This window comes from Salvia miltiorrhiza, chromosome 2 (assembly GCF_028751815.1).
Source record: "Salvia miltiorrhiza cultivar Shanhuang (shh) chromosome 2, IMPLAD_Smil_shh, whole genome shotgun sequence".
In the NCBI taxonomy this organism is placed as follows: Eukaryota; Viridiplantae; Streptophyta; class Magnoliopsida; order Lamiales; family Lamiaceae; genus Salvia; species Salvia miltiorrhiza.
This window is the reverse complement of record NC_080388.1, coordinates 40,100,236-40,114,994: the sequence shown is the minus strand read 5'-3', so window position 1 is coordinate 40,114,994 and position 14,759 is coordinate 40,100,236. Positions and strand designations below refer to the sequence as shown.

The 14,759-nt window shown below is 39.3% G+C and overlaps 1 long non-coding RNA gene across 1 annotated transcript; it reads right to left on the bottom strand.

Annotated features, from left to right (window-relative positions):
- Positions 1 to 1,789: 1,789 nt before the first annotated feature.
- LOC131013389 (uncharacterized) lies at positions 1,790 to 5,230 on the bottom strand. Its single transcript, XR_009097664.1, has 2 exons — positions 2,673 to 5,230; positions 1,790 to 1,987 (listed from the first exon to the last, which is right to left on the bottom strand). It is a non-coding gene; the product is annotated as an uncharacterized LOC131013389 (long non-coding RNA).
- Between the last annotated feature and the right edge of the window lie 9,529 nt (positions 5,231 to 14,759).

The following is a 14,759-nucleotide window of genomic DNA, read 5'->3' as shown; positions in this document are numbered from 1 at the left end:
TAATAAATTATTGAATGGTTCAATAATCCTCGTCGCGTTTTTCTTATACGTTATAAAAGTATAAAGCTAAAATAATAACTCCGTCTCTGATAAAAAAAAAAATCAGGACCATAAACTGGATTCATTTATAAAAATTGCATTTACTAGTTTTTATCATAAATAAAAGAGCGGGCTACTACATACTACCCCTCTTAACAAAAATTTCGTCCCGAAATTTGCATATCTCTGTTAAAACAATCCGGGTACTTCTCTTTCATTTTGTCTTCAAACTCCCACGTAATTTTTTTTTATATCTGCGGTGCCTCCATAAGATTTTCACTGATGTGATTGAAACTGATTTCGCAAGTGTCCACGTATTGCTGGCAAGGGGGTGTGGCTGTTCTCAATTGTTGAACCTCGTTGTTTGTTGGGGCATTGCGTGGAGTAGTGACCCTTTTGGCCACAATTGTAACAACCGTTAGTCCCGGCACGACAGACACCCCTATGCATCTTACCACAATTTGGGCAAGGTGAAATTCCTTGTTTTATTCAACCACAGATTTCTTTCCTTGCTTCAACTCGTAGAACTTAACTTCTTTCTTCTTCCTATAGCTTTTCGGAATATATTTATCATATAATCCTGTCTTAAAATCTTCCCAAGTATAACTTGCCCATTGTTCAGGTGTCAGAATTTTTCGTCGTGCTTCCCACCAGAAATCCGCTGATCATGTTAGCTGGAATGAGACGCAAGATAGGCGCTCCTCATCAGTACAATGTAGAAAGTTGAAGATGCGTTCATTTGCACGCACCCAAATCTCAGCTTCAGCTGGTTCACTCGTTCCGTCAAACGTAGGCGGATTTTGCCTTAAAAAGAGTTCTTCGACTCTCCTAGTTGGGGGCGGAGGGATGGGTTATGTCCTCGAGCATCTTGTGGTTCTTCGGGTACAGCGTTACGGTTTCTGTTATTGTTATTGTTTCTCGCAGGGCGTCCTCTCTTAGGCGGCATTCTGGCAGCAAAGATGTGCCAATTAGTACACTCTAGCATAATCTAATACAAGCCTCAAAAGAATTCTTGTACAGGTTAACTTATTCTAACTTGTAAACAAGTCATAACTCCAATGACAACATTGATGTAGTAAGCTCTAAGGGTCCTTAGCATCTCATATCCATGAGTCATAACAATCCTTAAGCATATAATATCTCATCATCTAAATTGGATACTTAAGCATAAGTCATGGAGATTCATAGCGGCTATAAAATCATGAGCTTAAGAATTATTCTATACGTATCACTTATCTTGCTGCCTTCACTATAGCCACCAAAAGATACAATCTAATTTCTTCTATGTTGCTTCTATGTTCTGTAGTAGTGGTGATCTCATATCTTAATAGCTCTATGTTCATAGGGATTCATTCCATAGGCATACTTAATCGTGCTTGCGTAAATCATTTCATTCAACAACATAACATAGCTATTGACAGTTACTCACTTTGCTATAACGATAATTTGCACTTTTCGTAAACATTAACTCAAAACTTGAAATAGCTTACCATTCTGCTTCGTTGAGTGTGATGCGATGAAGTGCTGAGCTTTGTCGATTGAACTCTAGACACTTTAGTGATCCATTCTAATTTCTAAGTTTGGCTTAAATAACTCTTAGGCTCAGAGCAAACGAACTGCTCTGATACCACTCTGTCACGACCGGCCTTAATTAAGGATAATTAATCCGGGAAAACCATGACTGGGGAAGGGAGAAAGGGGCGCATAAAAGAATACTCAAAGGACTTGAATACGCGTGAAATATTCCTTAAAAAGGAAAAAGGCATCGTTAGGGGCTTGGCTAAAACATTATCAGAGTTTGCAACGGAAGGTGTAACTAAAAAAATCAGTGTTTACAGCGGAAAGCATAACTGAGATACATGTATGAAGACATGTATCCTTTCTGAGCCTACTTTAAGTTCAACAAAAACTCCACTCAGCAACACTTCATCGCCCATCACAACTCAACCTGCACAAACATAAACATACGAAGGGCTGAGTACAAGAGTACTCAGTGGGCAGTGCCAAGCATATAATATAATATCAACAACAAAACACAACTTCGCATAAGAGGCATAAGTTTCTTTCAAATCCTTTGCTCATTAAACATTTCCATATTCATAAACAGCATGAGCGCATTCTTCATCATTAACAATCATCAACACGCATCGTGTCGTGGAGAAGGCCTTCCCCAACGAACACGGGCATCGCACCGTGAAGGGGGCCTCCCTCAGCGGTCACGGCATCGTACTATTGAGGGAGGCCTCCCCCAATAGACGCTGTAACACTGGAATACTGGCATCGCGCCGCTAGGGAGGCCTCCCTCAGCGGACACGGGCATCGCGCCGTGAGGAAGGCCCTCCTCAGCGGACACGGCATCGTACTGTTGAGGGAGGCCTCCCCCAACAGACGCAAGCATCAAACATAAGCATAAACTTATCAGCGTAAAGCATTCAAGCGTAAATAAGCGTAATCAAGCGTAAATTACATAGGCGTAAATAGTATAAACAGCATAACATAAATCATTTAGCGTGCAGCATAATAAAGCTTAACTTATTTAAGCGTAATAAAGCATACCACACTTGAAGATCCAATTTGAATTTTAAAGCATAACATTTGCATAGCATTTTATTTACGCGTAAGGAATTGCCCACCTCAATTGTTCTTAAAGCTAGCGTGGAGTCGTTTCTTCTTCGGCTTCACTTTCTGTCGCCCGGACCTTCATTGATGAAGAGTCGATAAGTTCGTGAAGTAATTGTCATAAGACAAAGTCTAATTCTACGTGCCTAGGGTATCTTTTAGTGTTTTAGGGTTCTAGCATCCATAATTCGTTACATCATTACTAGCGTAACCTCAAATAATTAATAGGCTCAAAAGAGAGTAGCCAATTAATTAAATAAACCAGTGGCTTTAAAGAAATAAATGATAATAGTTCGCTTTAAAGTCCGAAGTCCAAAAACATCATTAAAACATGCTCTGTTTTTACACTGACTCAACTTCAAAATTTAATCTGTTCTGACTCCGACATCTCCTGGACTCGAGACTCATACTGAAAGAAAGATCTTCGAATCTAGTTTCATATAAAAAAAAGTAGAGTCGAAAACTCCAAGTGGTTTGAGAGATATGACGTTTTTACCACGATCTACCATGTTCGGCAGTTTTGAACAATCGAAAACTTGGATTTTTTAAAAATAGTAAACGTTGTCAAACTGGGCTCAACTTTGGTGGATATCTAGCTAACACAATAAGGTGAATACCATAAAAATTTGGAAAGCTAGATCACACAGGAAGCTACTGAAATAAATGACTCTTTCATCTGTTCTCTGAAATTCTCGGTAGTAATGTGCAGTTTAGGTTTTGCATTTTAAAGAAGTATCAAACGAAGTTGGAATGGCTTGAAATTTTACCAGGGTACTCAAGACTCATGTCGGGACTTGCTATAAAATTTTCAAAGCTATTAGACATCGACAAACCGTCGATCACAGTAGGTCAGTAGGCCTACGAAATTCATATTTATAAGTCCTTAAAAAAATAATTTATATAAATCAAGAAATAAGAGTTTAATCCCAAAAATATTCATTAAAAGTCCATCATAATTTAAATAAAGAACGGACCTCATTTAAAATAAATAGTCCCAAACTTGTTACGCACATATACTAAATCTTTCATGAAACATCCTTTAAAATAAACTTTGATACATAGAAAATAATTCAACAACTTGAGCTCTTAAGAGGTTGTTTTGCAACAGACACCAAATCTGCCTCGGATCTCCAAATGAGGCTCCAAAAGACATTCTGGAAACTAGACATTTCAAGGATCATTCTCCAATTTGAATCGAATGAAAAACAATTCAAACGAGCAAGATATGCCCTCTCAAAGATGGGTATTTAACTAGCAAAAATCTGAAAATTTCAGATTTCCAGATTACAACCAAGTCAGTGGGCTTTCTTTAAAAATTCATATCTCCCTTTACAAAACTCCACTGGGAACCCCAAGGGTCAATCTGGAAACTAGGGAGAGATCATAACACTCTCCAGTTGGATTTACTCTAAGAACATTCATGGTTTAGAAGATATGACTATCTAAAGTTCAGTGCACAAAAAGAGTTCAAGTTTGGCAGATTCAGAACATAAATCGGAAAAACCACTTTAGGCTTCACCAAAAATTCTAAAACTGAACAAGTAAGTTCCCAACATGTCAGTGAATATTCAGTAGAAAGATAGGCTTGAGAATCAAAGATTTAAGTCGGTATTTGCCACCTCAAAGTCGTAGGTTTGTAAAATCTACTGGATGGTACAAGGAATAAGAACTAGATTTCAAGAATTTATACCGGTTGTTTCCCTTACTCAAAAATGGTGAGGCCGATTTCAAAAGAAAGATACGGGAGTCTAGAGTGACATATTCAAGTTTCAAAGGTTTTCACCGATTGAAACTTTACTTATGGCCTCCCAAAGATTGTTTACCAAAAATGTATTCCAGATGGGCAGTGATGTTTACAAATTCATAAATAAATCATAAGAGCTTCAAACCTTCTGAAATTTTACCAAAGTATAGAAAACATATGAAAGATGATACACAATTAATTTGAGAATTTTTGGGAACCGTTGGGATTGCTGAAATCGCCTTGCAAAACACTGCCGGAGTGTTGGGGTACTACTGGACTGGAGCAGCTTGAAATCTTGGCAAAATAGTTAAGCCAAGTCTTCCTTCTCTTTGTGATTGCTGGTGCGAAATGGAAGGAATGGGTGAAGTTTTTTTTTTTTTTTGAAGTTGGTGGGGAGCATAGGTAGTGGAGATGGTGGTGCACTAATGTGGTGGGGGAAAAGTAAAGTAGTGGTGGGGAGGTAGGTATGATGTAATTTGGTGGAGTGGATGCGTATATAGTGTAGGAAACATTAGGGAGTGGAAAAATAATGATTTGTAAAGTATTGAAGTTACAAGTATTTGTAAAACTAATATTGGGTTCTACTAAATAACGACGCTTCGTTATAACTCTCTACGAATTACATATTTTATAATTCGTTTTATAAGTCGAAAATTAATCACGACTTCAAGTAAATAATAGAAATACTATTTCTATCGCATATAAATTAATAACTTGACTTTGCTAAGTCAGTTATCAAACTGGATAATAAATTATTGAATGGCTCAATAATCCTCGTCGCGTTTTTCTTATACGTTATAAAAGTATAAAGCTAAAATAATAACTCCGTCTCTGATAAAAAAAAAAAATCAGGACCATAAACTGGATTCATTTATAAAAATTGCATTTACTAGTTTTTATCATAAATAAAAGAGCGGGCTACTACACACATTTTTGGGATTGAATGGTGGATTCTCTTGAGAAAAATATTGGCACGCGTGTAAGCAAGGTGCTCCATTAGATATGATGAATTAATATATACATTTAAATAAAATTTGAATGACTATTAAAATGAAGACAAGTGTCTCCATTGATATATTGATGTGGTGATCGACTGCATCACTTTATAATTATCAATAAAGGTGGTCTAATATACTTATGAACGTCTTATTATAATCTGCGAGGTGTATTAATATGGTGCGAATGTCAGAGACCTCCTCATTAACTACTTAGATTTCACTTAAAAATGATAATAATATTATTTTGCTTATAAAGGTAGGAGATAGACATTATTAGTATTTATAAAAAGAGAGTATGCATTCATATAGCCATATTGAGAATTGAAATTCAATATTTTTTTTGAAGAAGAATTGGAACTCAATATTAAAAGCAAAAAATTTGACCATTTTTTTACAATTTCAGACTGTATTGCCTTGATATGGTGGGATTGGATAGGGTTGGGAGCGTTCGGGTGCAATTATAACATTAGTGCCAAAAGTATCACCCGAACTCGTGCGTTCAACCTTATTCGGTCTTGCTTAAATTATGGGCAATACAATTTAAATTTGTAAAAAATAACGAAATTTTGTATTTTTAAAATAAATAATCAAATATTAAGTTATATTGCTCAACATGACTATTTCAAAAATGGGAGAAGTAGCAAATACCCCCTATCATACAATCTCCTAACACGTTTACCTCCCTATCTTTTGATTTTGGGCTGCTAGCCCCTTAACATATCATAAAGAGTGCAAAATGTCCCCTGCTCTTAACGGACATTTAACATCGTTAAGTATTTTTCATTTTTTTCAATTTCTTACTATAAGCATATAATTTTTTTAAATTTAAATTTAAATGTTTGTAATATTTTTTTAAATAAAATCATTTTTGAATACACACACTTTCACTACGTTCTTAATTAATACAAGGTTATCTTTGTCTATCGAATTATTTCTACTTCCATATATCGTGTATGCTTTTGGGTTTTTAATTAATAGTACAAGGTTATCTTTGTTATGTTTTATTTTCATATACTATATATTAATTGGTATGATTTATTTTTTTGTTTATAATATATATGTATATTAAATCTCATCTAACTTTAATTGTTACAAGAACGCAGCGAAAGTGTGTGTATTCAAAAATGATTTTATTTTAAAAAAATATTACAAATATTTAAATTTAAATTTTAAAAAAAATTTATATGCTTATAGTAAGAAATTAAAAAAAATAAAAAATACTTAACGGTGTTAAGTGTCCGTTAAGAGCAAGGGGCTTTTTGCACTCTTTATGACATGGTGAGGGGCTAACAGCCCAAAATCAAAAGATAGGGAGTGACAAACATGGTTTTCGTACCTCAATATCGCATGAATTGTTGTCATTTTCCCCCATGAATTGATTGCTAATATGTGTTTGTATCCCAATTTTGAGTTTTGTTGAGTTTTAATTCCTTGGTGTAGTTTTGGAGTGATTTCAGGGAAAATCAAGAATTAATTGGAGGATTTTGAAGACATGAGATCGAAGTACGTCTCGAGAGGAATCCGTGAGCGCAAACGGCAACCAAATCCGAGTCCGGACGAGGGAGAACGGAGCAAAACGAGCGGACTGTGCAAAACGCCCAGTACCCCGCGGTCACCACCCGCGGCCGCGGGGTAAGACCGCGGGTCAGCTGTTCCCGACTCAGGAGACACCCGCGGTCACCACCCGCGGCCGCGGGGCGGGACCGCGGGTCCCCTGAGCATCCCCCACGTTTGAAGGCCGCGGACGCAGGCCGTGACCGCGGGAAAAGGGCGGGGCTCCCCCAAATGGACCCCAAACGCGAGTTTAGCCTCAAAACTCCATTTTTCTCTTTTTTTTCCCCATTCATTCACCACACACACCCACTTCATCTTCCCCAACTCTCCATTCCCAAACCCTAGCCTCCATTCTCTACCATTTTTTCTCTCTTCCACACACAAAAACAACACCAAAATCAAATAAAGAAGGGGAAGACTTGGAAAGGAGCTCATCAAGACTACATGATTGAAGATCAAGATTATAGGATTTGTCTATGAATCTCTATCTCTCTATATCTTTATTTATGTTTTCTTATGACTTGAGATTTGCTTTTATTATGAATATGCTTGGCTAAAATCTCTTATCTTAGGGATTAGATTAGATGGATTTGTAATGGATTGATTTCTTTGTTCAATATATATCTTGATTGTGCTTATTGTTATCTTTTCAAGTCCTAGATTTATCTCTTGTATGATTGGTTGGCCACCTTTTGTGCATTTCTAATTTGTGATTTGAATCGGGAGAGGATAATTACAATAGATTAGAAGTTTGATACATATCATCTCAATAAACCGGGAGGTTGAGAGGTGGGTGAGGGCTTGTTGATCTTTTGTGCTCTTGGGAGTTATAGGTTAGAAATTGACCGGGGACGGCAATTATGACCCGTAATCTACTGTTTTAGTCGTCCGGGAGGGGGCTAAAACTAGTGGGGAGATCGCCCTAGATAAGTAGGCCATATCAAGATTTATATTGATTTAGATTGAAGTTCATTACGATCCATCGAAATCTAGTCCCTAGGATAACTTTCCTTCGGGTCATTCCCCAATTTATTAACTAAGTTTATTTTGTTGTTATTTTATTTACTTGCTTTATTTAGCTTTGTTTTAGTTCTCAATATCTCTTCATCTTTGGTTTGTCTAAATAGATTGAAAACAGCTTATTAATAATATTTAGAAGTTTGAATTCACCAATCCTTGTGGGATACGACCTTGCTTCCCTATGTTGCAACTACACCGTATACTTGCGGCGTGGTGAAAATAATAGCGAACAAGTTTTTGGCGCCGTTGCCGGGGATTGAAGATCAACTTGGAAAGGAGCTCATCAAGACTACATGATTGAAGATCAAGATTATAGGATTTGTCTATGAATCTCTATCTCTCTATATCTTTATTTATGTTTTCTTATGACTTGAGATTTGCTTTTATTATGAATATGCTTGGCTAAAATCTCTTATCTTAGGGATTAGATTAGATGGATTTGTAATGGATTGATTTCTTTGTTCAATATATATCTTGATTGTGCTTATTGTTATCTTTTCAAGTCCTAGATTTATCTCTTGTATGATTGGTTGGCCACCTTTTGTGCATTTCTAATTTGTGATTTGAATCGGGAGAGGATAATTACAATAGATTAGGAGTTTGATACATATCATCTCAATAAACCGGGAGGTTGAGAGGTGGGTGAGGGCTTGTTGATCTTTTGTGCTCTTGGGAGTTATAGGTTAGAAATTGACCGGGGACGGCAATTATGACCCGTAATCTACTGTTTTAGTCGTCCGGGAGGGGGCTAAAACTAGTGGGGAGATCGCCCTAGATAAGTAGGCCATATCAAGATTTATATTGATTTAGATTGAAGTTCATTACGATCCATCGAAATCTAGTCCCTAGGATAACTTTCATTCGAGTCATTCCCCAATTTATTAACTAAGTTTATCTTGTTGTTATTTTATTTACTTGCTTTATTTAGCTTTGTTTTAGTTCTCAATATCTCTTCATCTTTGGTTTGTCTAAATAGATTGAAAACAACTTATTAATAATATTTAGAAGTTTGAATTCACCAATCCTTGTGGGATACGACCTTGCTTCCCTATGTTGCAACTACACCGTATACTTGCGGCGTGGTGAAAATAATAGCGAACAGGGAGATAAACATGTTAGGGAGCTATTTGCTACTTTTCCCTCCAAAAATTGGCTCTTATAAAAAATCTAAGCTTTTTTCTAAAGGTGTAGTAAGAGCATCCGCAATGGGCTTACTTGATAGCCTACTTGATAGTGGGGGACCACATTGAGTAAGTAGTGCTGCATTGAGGTTACTTAATAGCCTACTTGATTTTTTTAGTTTTGATTTTTATGTTTTTCATTTAAATTAATTTTACTCAAATTTAAATAACACATATTTCTAATAATTAAAAACTCCATTAAATTAGTCCCAGAGCATATCGTCGGAATGGTCGGAAGGCCAATGGTTGCGCGTCTCCACCTAAATAGATTCCCAGAGATGCACATCCGTGCTCACTCGGGCCTAGTGGCCTTGAATTTGCCGGATTTTAAGGTCGGCGCTGGTGATGGGGTTGACACGGCCGTAGATTCGTCCCCAATATGCCTCCCCCTTTTGACCGTCCCACGGATGGCGTCGTGCGTCTCCTCCGCCCAAACTTGGACGATGAGATCCGTATGCTCGGGAAGATAAGTATGACGGTGTTGGGAACCTTGTGGAATATCCTAACCCTTGTTTTGATGATACCAAAATTCATAGGACTTATTTGTAATAGACTAGAATCGTTTTGAACTCAAGTGTTAGAGTTCGTTTCTAGTTTAGTTGCGGTGTCGAAGACTGAAGACTGAAGACTGAAGAACGAAGACTGAAGACTGAAGACTGCAGATACCAACTGAAGTATCAGTTGAAGAATCAGTTGAAGACTGATTATTTAATGCGCGCAATGGACTGATACTAAAGTCAAGTATCAGTTGAACATTCCTCCTAGGACTGATCTTCCAACGTTCAGAGGAAGCCACGTACGCACAAGTACAGCCGCATTAAATGCAGAGATCTCAATATCTTATCTCTGCAGAGGTCATTCCTATCTGGTGGTTACTTTTCAGAGATGTCACATCTCCTGTCCATCAAAGAGAGCCGTTTCCACACAGACAAGGAACCTCGAAGATTGAAGCCTCAGCCCAAATTCGAATTGCTCTCCAACGAAAGAAATCTTGAGGACGATTTACGCCAACTGATCTATTCAAGAGTTCTCCTACAAATAGCGCTCGAGGATCACTTCAATCTTCACCGATTCAACGACATAAGCTGAAGCTCTGCCGAAATTGCTACTTAGCCTAAAGCTTAACCGCCCAAAGCTTGAATCGAAGAAGAGAATTCCAAAGCCAAAATCAGTCACTGCTGATTACATACATTCTCTTAGACCCTAGGCATATATTTGTTTACCCAGAAGCGAAAGGTCAAACTTGCTTCAAAGAACTTGTTCTTTGTAAGTATAGTTGGCACTCGTTTAAACCTCTCCCCCATAAGAGTGTTTGAGTGGTTCGGAGTTCATGAAGGTACTCTGAACTCTGAGTGAAAAGTCTGAGCACGAGGTGTGCTTAGCAGGGAAATCCTACGCGAGGTGTGTGGGTGCTGAAGAGGGGTTATCTTCAGTTTACGGTTGTGTGCACCAGGCAAGCACACGGGTACGGTTGTGTGCACCAGGCAAGCACACGGGTACGGTTTGCAGTGCACCAGGCAAGCACTTGCGGAGTGGATTGTTGGTCTGATCAACCAGCCGTGGATGTAGGAAAGGGTTTTTACGAACCACGTAAAAGTCTCTGTGTTATTTACAGCTTTCAGTTTTACATTCATACTTGTGCTATTTCATTTGATAAAACTGAACACTGACTAACAGCAAAGAGAAACCTTAATCCAACAACTTGCTCCACCGAGGCTATTGCGAAACTAAGTTTAATTTCCGCTGCGTATGATATCAATCTGACTGAACTATCCTCTGATAGTAAGGAAGAGCGATATCATCTCTATCTTAGCAAACACGACTGAAGCCCTTATTTGAATCAGTTAAGTTCCAGTAACTTAACTGATAACTCATTACTGAAGAGCTTTTAGTATCAGTCGCCAACCCTGTTGGTCAAAACTGATTTCAGTAAAATAGGAGTCTTTGTTTGCGTGTAAAGTTTCGTTTTAATCTCTGACTGAGATCCATCTGATTGAGGTCAGTAGATAGTCATAAAAATAGCCTATAGGTGTATTCCCCCCCCCATACACCTATTCGAGACCCCCCGGACCTAACAATTGGTATCAGAGCAGGTTGTTCGCAAGAACTATCTGCATCTGACTAGGTTCTATTTGAACTAGATCCTTTTCCTTAAAGGTCTCGAAAAAGTTTTACTCTTTCTTTTTGTGCTTGCAATTTGCTCTATTTGCCGTTATCTGTTCTCTCTTTTTTGATGGAGACTAACCACAACAGATTATCTTCTCTACCTATGTTTAGTATTGAAAAATACGACATATGGAAGTTTCGGCTTGAAAGCTTCCTCACCGCCCAACATTGCCGAATGTGGGAAGTCATCACCAGCCGATCACCATCACCGAAACCATCAAAAGGGTTCCTGCTGATCTCCAACAGGATCCTTACGATGAGGTCCAGCCCAAGTCAAAGGCAGACTTCACCACAGAAGAAAGTAAGCAAGATGAGTTAGACAACCTCGCCAAAAGCATCATCTTCGGCACCGTTCCCGACAAGCATGTCATGAAGATCATCAAGTGCGGAACAGCAAAGGAGATGTGGGACATTCTGGAAAGAATGTGCGTAGGTTCTGAGGAAATCAAGGAGAATAAGCTATCCATAGCTTGCCAGAAGTTCGACTCCTTCCTCATGCTTAAGAATGAATCTGTCGAGGAAATGGAACAAAGATTCAATCTTATCTTGAATGAAGTTCAATCCATTTCCAAAGACAAATACACTCAACGAGAAATCAACCTGAAGATTCTTCGAGCACTGCCACGTGGAGAATGGCAGATCTACTCAGTCGCTCATCAGCATAAGCTAGGATTCAGTCAGCTCCCGACAAACAAGCTTTTCTCCGATCTCATGGCAAATGAGTTTGACCTTCTGAGAAATCTTGGTATCAAGAAGGCTGGAGGATCAGACGAAGATGGTCCATCAACCTCAAGAGGAGTTGCACTGAAGGCCTCAACCAGAGAAGGCAAGAAGCAGATCAAGGAGCCAACGGAACTCAACCCAGAGGACTTCTTCAGTCAATATGCTTTGTTGACTGAAAGATTTAACAAGATGGAGTCCAAGTTCCGGAAGTACAGAAGGTTCCACAAGCAACACTACAAAGGAAAAGAAAGAGAAGGGAACTCCAGACATTCCACAGATCGAAGCGGAGAAAGGAAGTCAGCCGCTTACGACATCAAAGACTTGGAATGCTTTGGATGTAGAAAGAAAGGGCACTTTCGACATGAATGCCCTGATCTGACTCCAGCTGAGCGCAGGGAACTGAAAGCTAAAAAAGATCGTAGCTTTTCGAAGAAGAAAGCGATGGTTGCTGACGATGCTGACTCTTCCAAAGACACATTAGAATCATCCGACTTCTACAGTTCCAGCTCAGATGATGAGAGCCGAGCCCTGATGGCCAATGAATCAGAAAGCGTGGCTGACAACAGCTACGACAATGGAATGAATGGCCCAGAGGTAAACTCTCACTCAAAAACTCCTTATACTGATAACTTCCTGATGCTTTCAGGAGACCACTCAGAATCTGGAGATAGCTCATCCGATGAAACTGACGAGTTTGATCAGCTCTTGACTGATCACTGTCAGCTGAGGAAAATGTTCGAAGATCTCCTCAAGCAGAATCAGAAATTGGATAAGGAGATCAATGATGAACGAGCTAAGAATCAGACAATCATCTACTTTCTGGATGAAACTTGTCTTGATCAGCTAATCATGGAGAACAGTCGACTGGAAGAAGAGCTCAGAATCTCCAACTCAGAATGTGAAAGAGCATCTCATGAAATCAAGAGGCTCAATCACAAACTGGAAGAAACAGTCAAGAACTGCATGATGCAGTCTCCCATGATGAGCAACTTTCCATCGAAAGGCCTGGTCAACAGCATCGGAGGAAAGGTTGCAGCTGCCAAAGGAAAGGATATCATGATCATCTCAAAGGACGATCCTTCTGAAATCACAACCTCAGAAGAATCAAGAGATCATGATATGGATGAAGTTCGCAAGCGCAGACTGATGGCTAGATCAAATGTTCCACCTCCACGAAGCTACAGACGAGCTAAGGAGGCCCCCAACCAGATCATTCTATTGAAAAGGCTGGAAAGCAGATTTCAGTCAAAGATCCGGGAAGGAACATCAGGAGTCAAGAAGAATCTTCCTCACCAATCCAGGGGGAAGAAAAGCCACATCAGTCAGAAACTGACATCCACAGTCCAGTTTCAGAAGGAACAACATCCGTGGAGACCAAGCAATGCTGAGTCCAGACGAACCAAGAGCCATCCTCGACAACAAGCTACTGGACATCAGCCAAGTCTCCAAAAGTCTGCAAAGACTCGAGTATCTCAGGGAAGATACTTCGCCGAGCAAAGAAGACCTCAACCACTCATCAGACAGAACTGCTACAAGAGTGAGGCCTTCAAAAGGATTTCTCAACAAAAGAATGCTAATGTGCCACCTGAAACGCCAACGATATTGATCAGACATTCAACAAAGCGCAAGAGATCAGCCAGACCAATTCTGAAGCAGATATGGGTTCCAAAGGGAACTCGAGCTAACATCGAAGGACCCAAAGCTTGATTGGGTGCCTGAAGCAACTCTTCCTTGCAGGTCAATGTCAGGAAACATAAAAAGAAGGAAGAGGCCAAAGCTTCAATCAGAACGTGGTATCTGGACAGTGGCTGTTCGAAGCACATGACGGGCTACAAAGAATATCTATCTCAGTATATTGAGAAAGTTGGATCCAAAGTTGCATTCGGAGATAACTCAATTGGAGAAATAAAAAGCTACGGTGTGCTCAACATGGGTAACGCCAGTATCAGTAATGTTAGCTTTGTTTCTGGTCTTAAACATAATCTGTTGTCTGTGAGTCAATTTTGTGACAGTGGTTTCGCAGTGAAGATCAAGAAGGATGAATTCACTGTTAGAAACAATCAAAAGAAGGTGGTTCTGAAAGGATTCAGACAAGGGAGTCTCTACGTCGTTTCTTGGGAAGACAGCCCACCAGAAACGTGCCTCATCAGCAAGAGCAGCTCGGAGCTCAATTGGATATGGCACAAGAGACTCAATCATCTCAACTTCAAGACGATCAACAAACTTGCTAAACATCAACTGGTAGAAGGCCTTCCTTCTATTGTATTCCAGAAGAAGCAAGAATGTGAAGCATGCCTCAGAGGAAAGCAGACGTGGACGTCATTCAAGTCAAAGTCAGGACACTCCTCTGGAAGGATTCTGTATCTACTTCACATGGATCTGTTTGGCCCGATCACTCCAAGAAGCTACAACGGTAGGAAGTACACCTTAGTAGTTGTGGATGATTATTCACGATATACTTGGGTTATCTTTCTCTTCAAAAAGAAAGAGACACTGGAGGAACTGCCAAAGCTGCTGAGAAGACTGAGCGTTGAAAAGGAAATCAACATCATCAGCATCAGATCAGATCGTGGGACTGAGTTCCTCAATACTATTATTCGTAAGTATTGTGATGAACAAGGAATCAGTCATCAAACTTCTGCAGCAAGAACTCCACAGCAGAACGGAGTTGTAGAAAGAAGAAACCGGTCTCTAAAGGAAGCAGCAAGGACGATG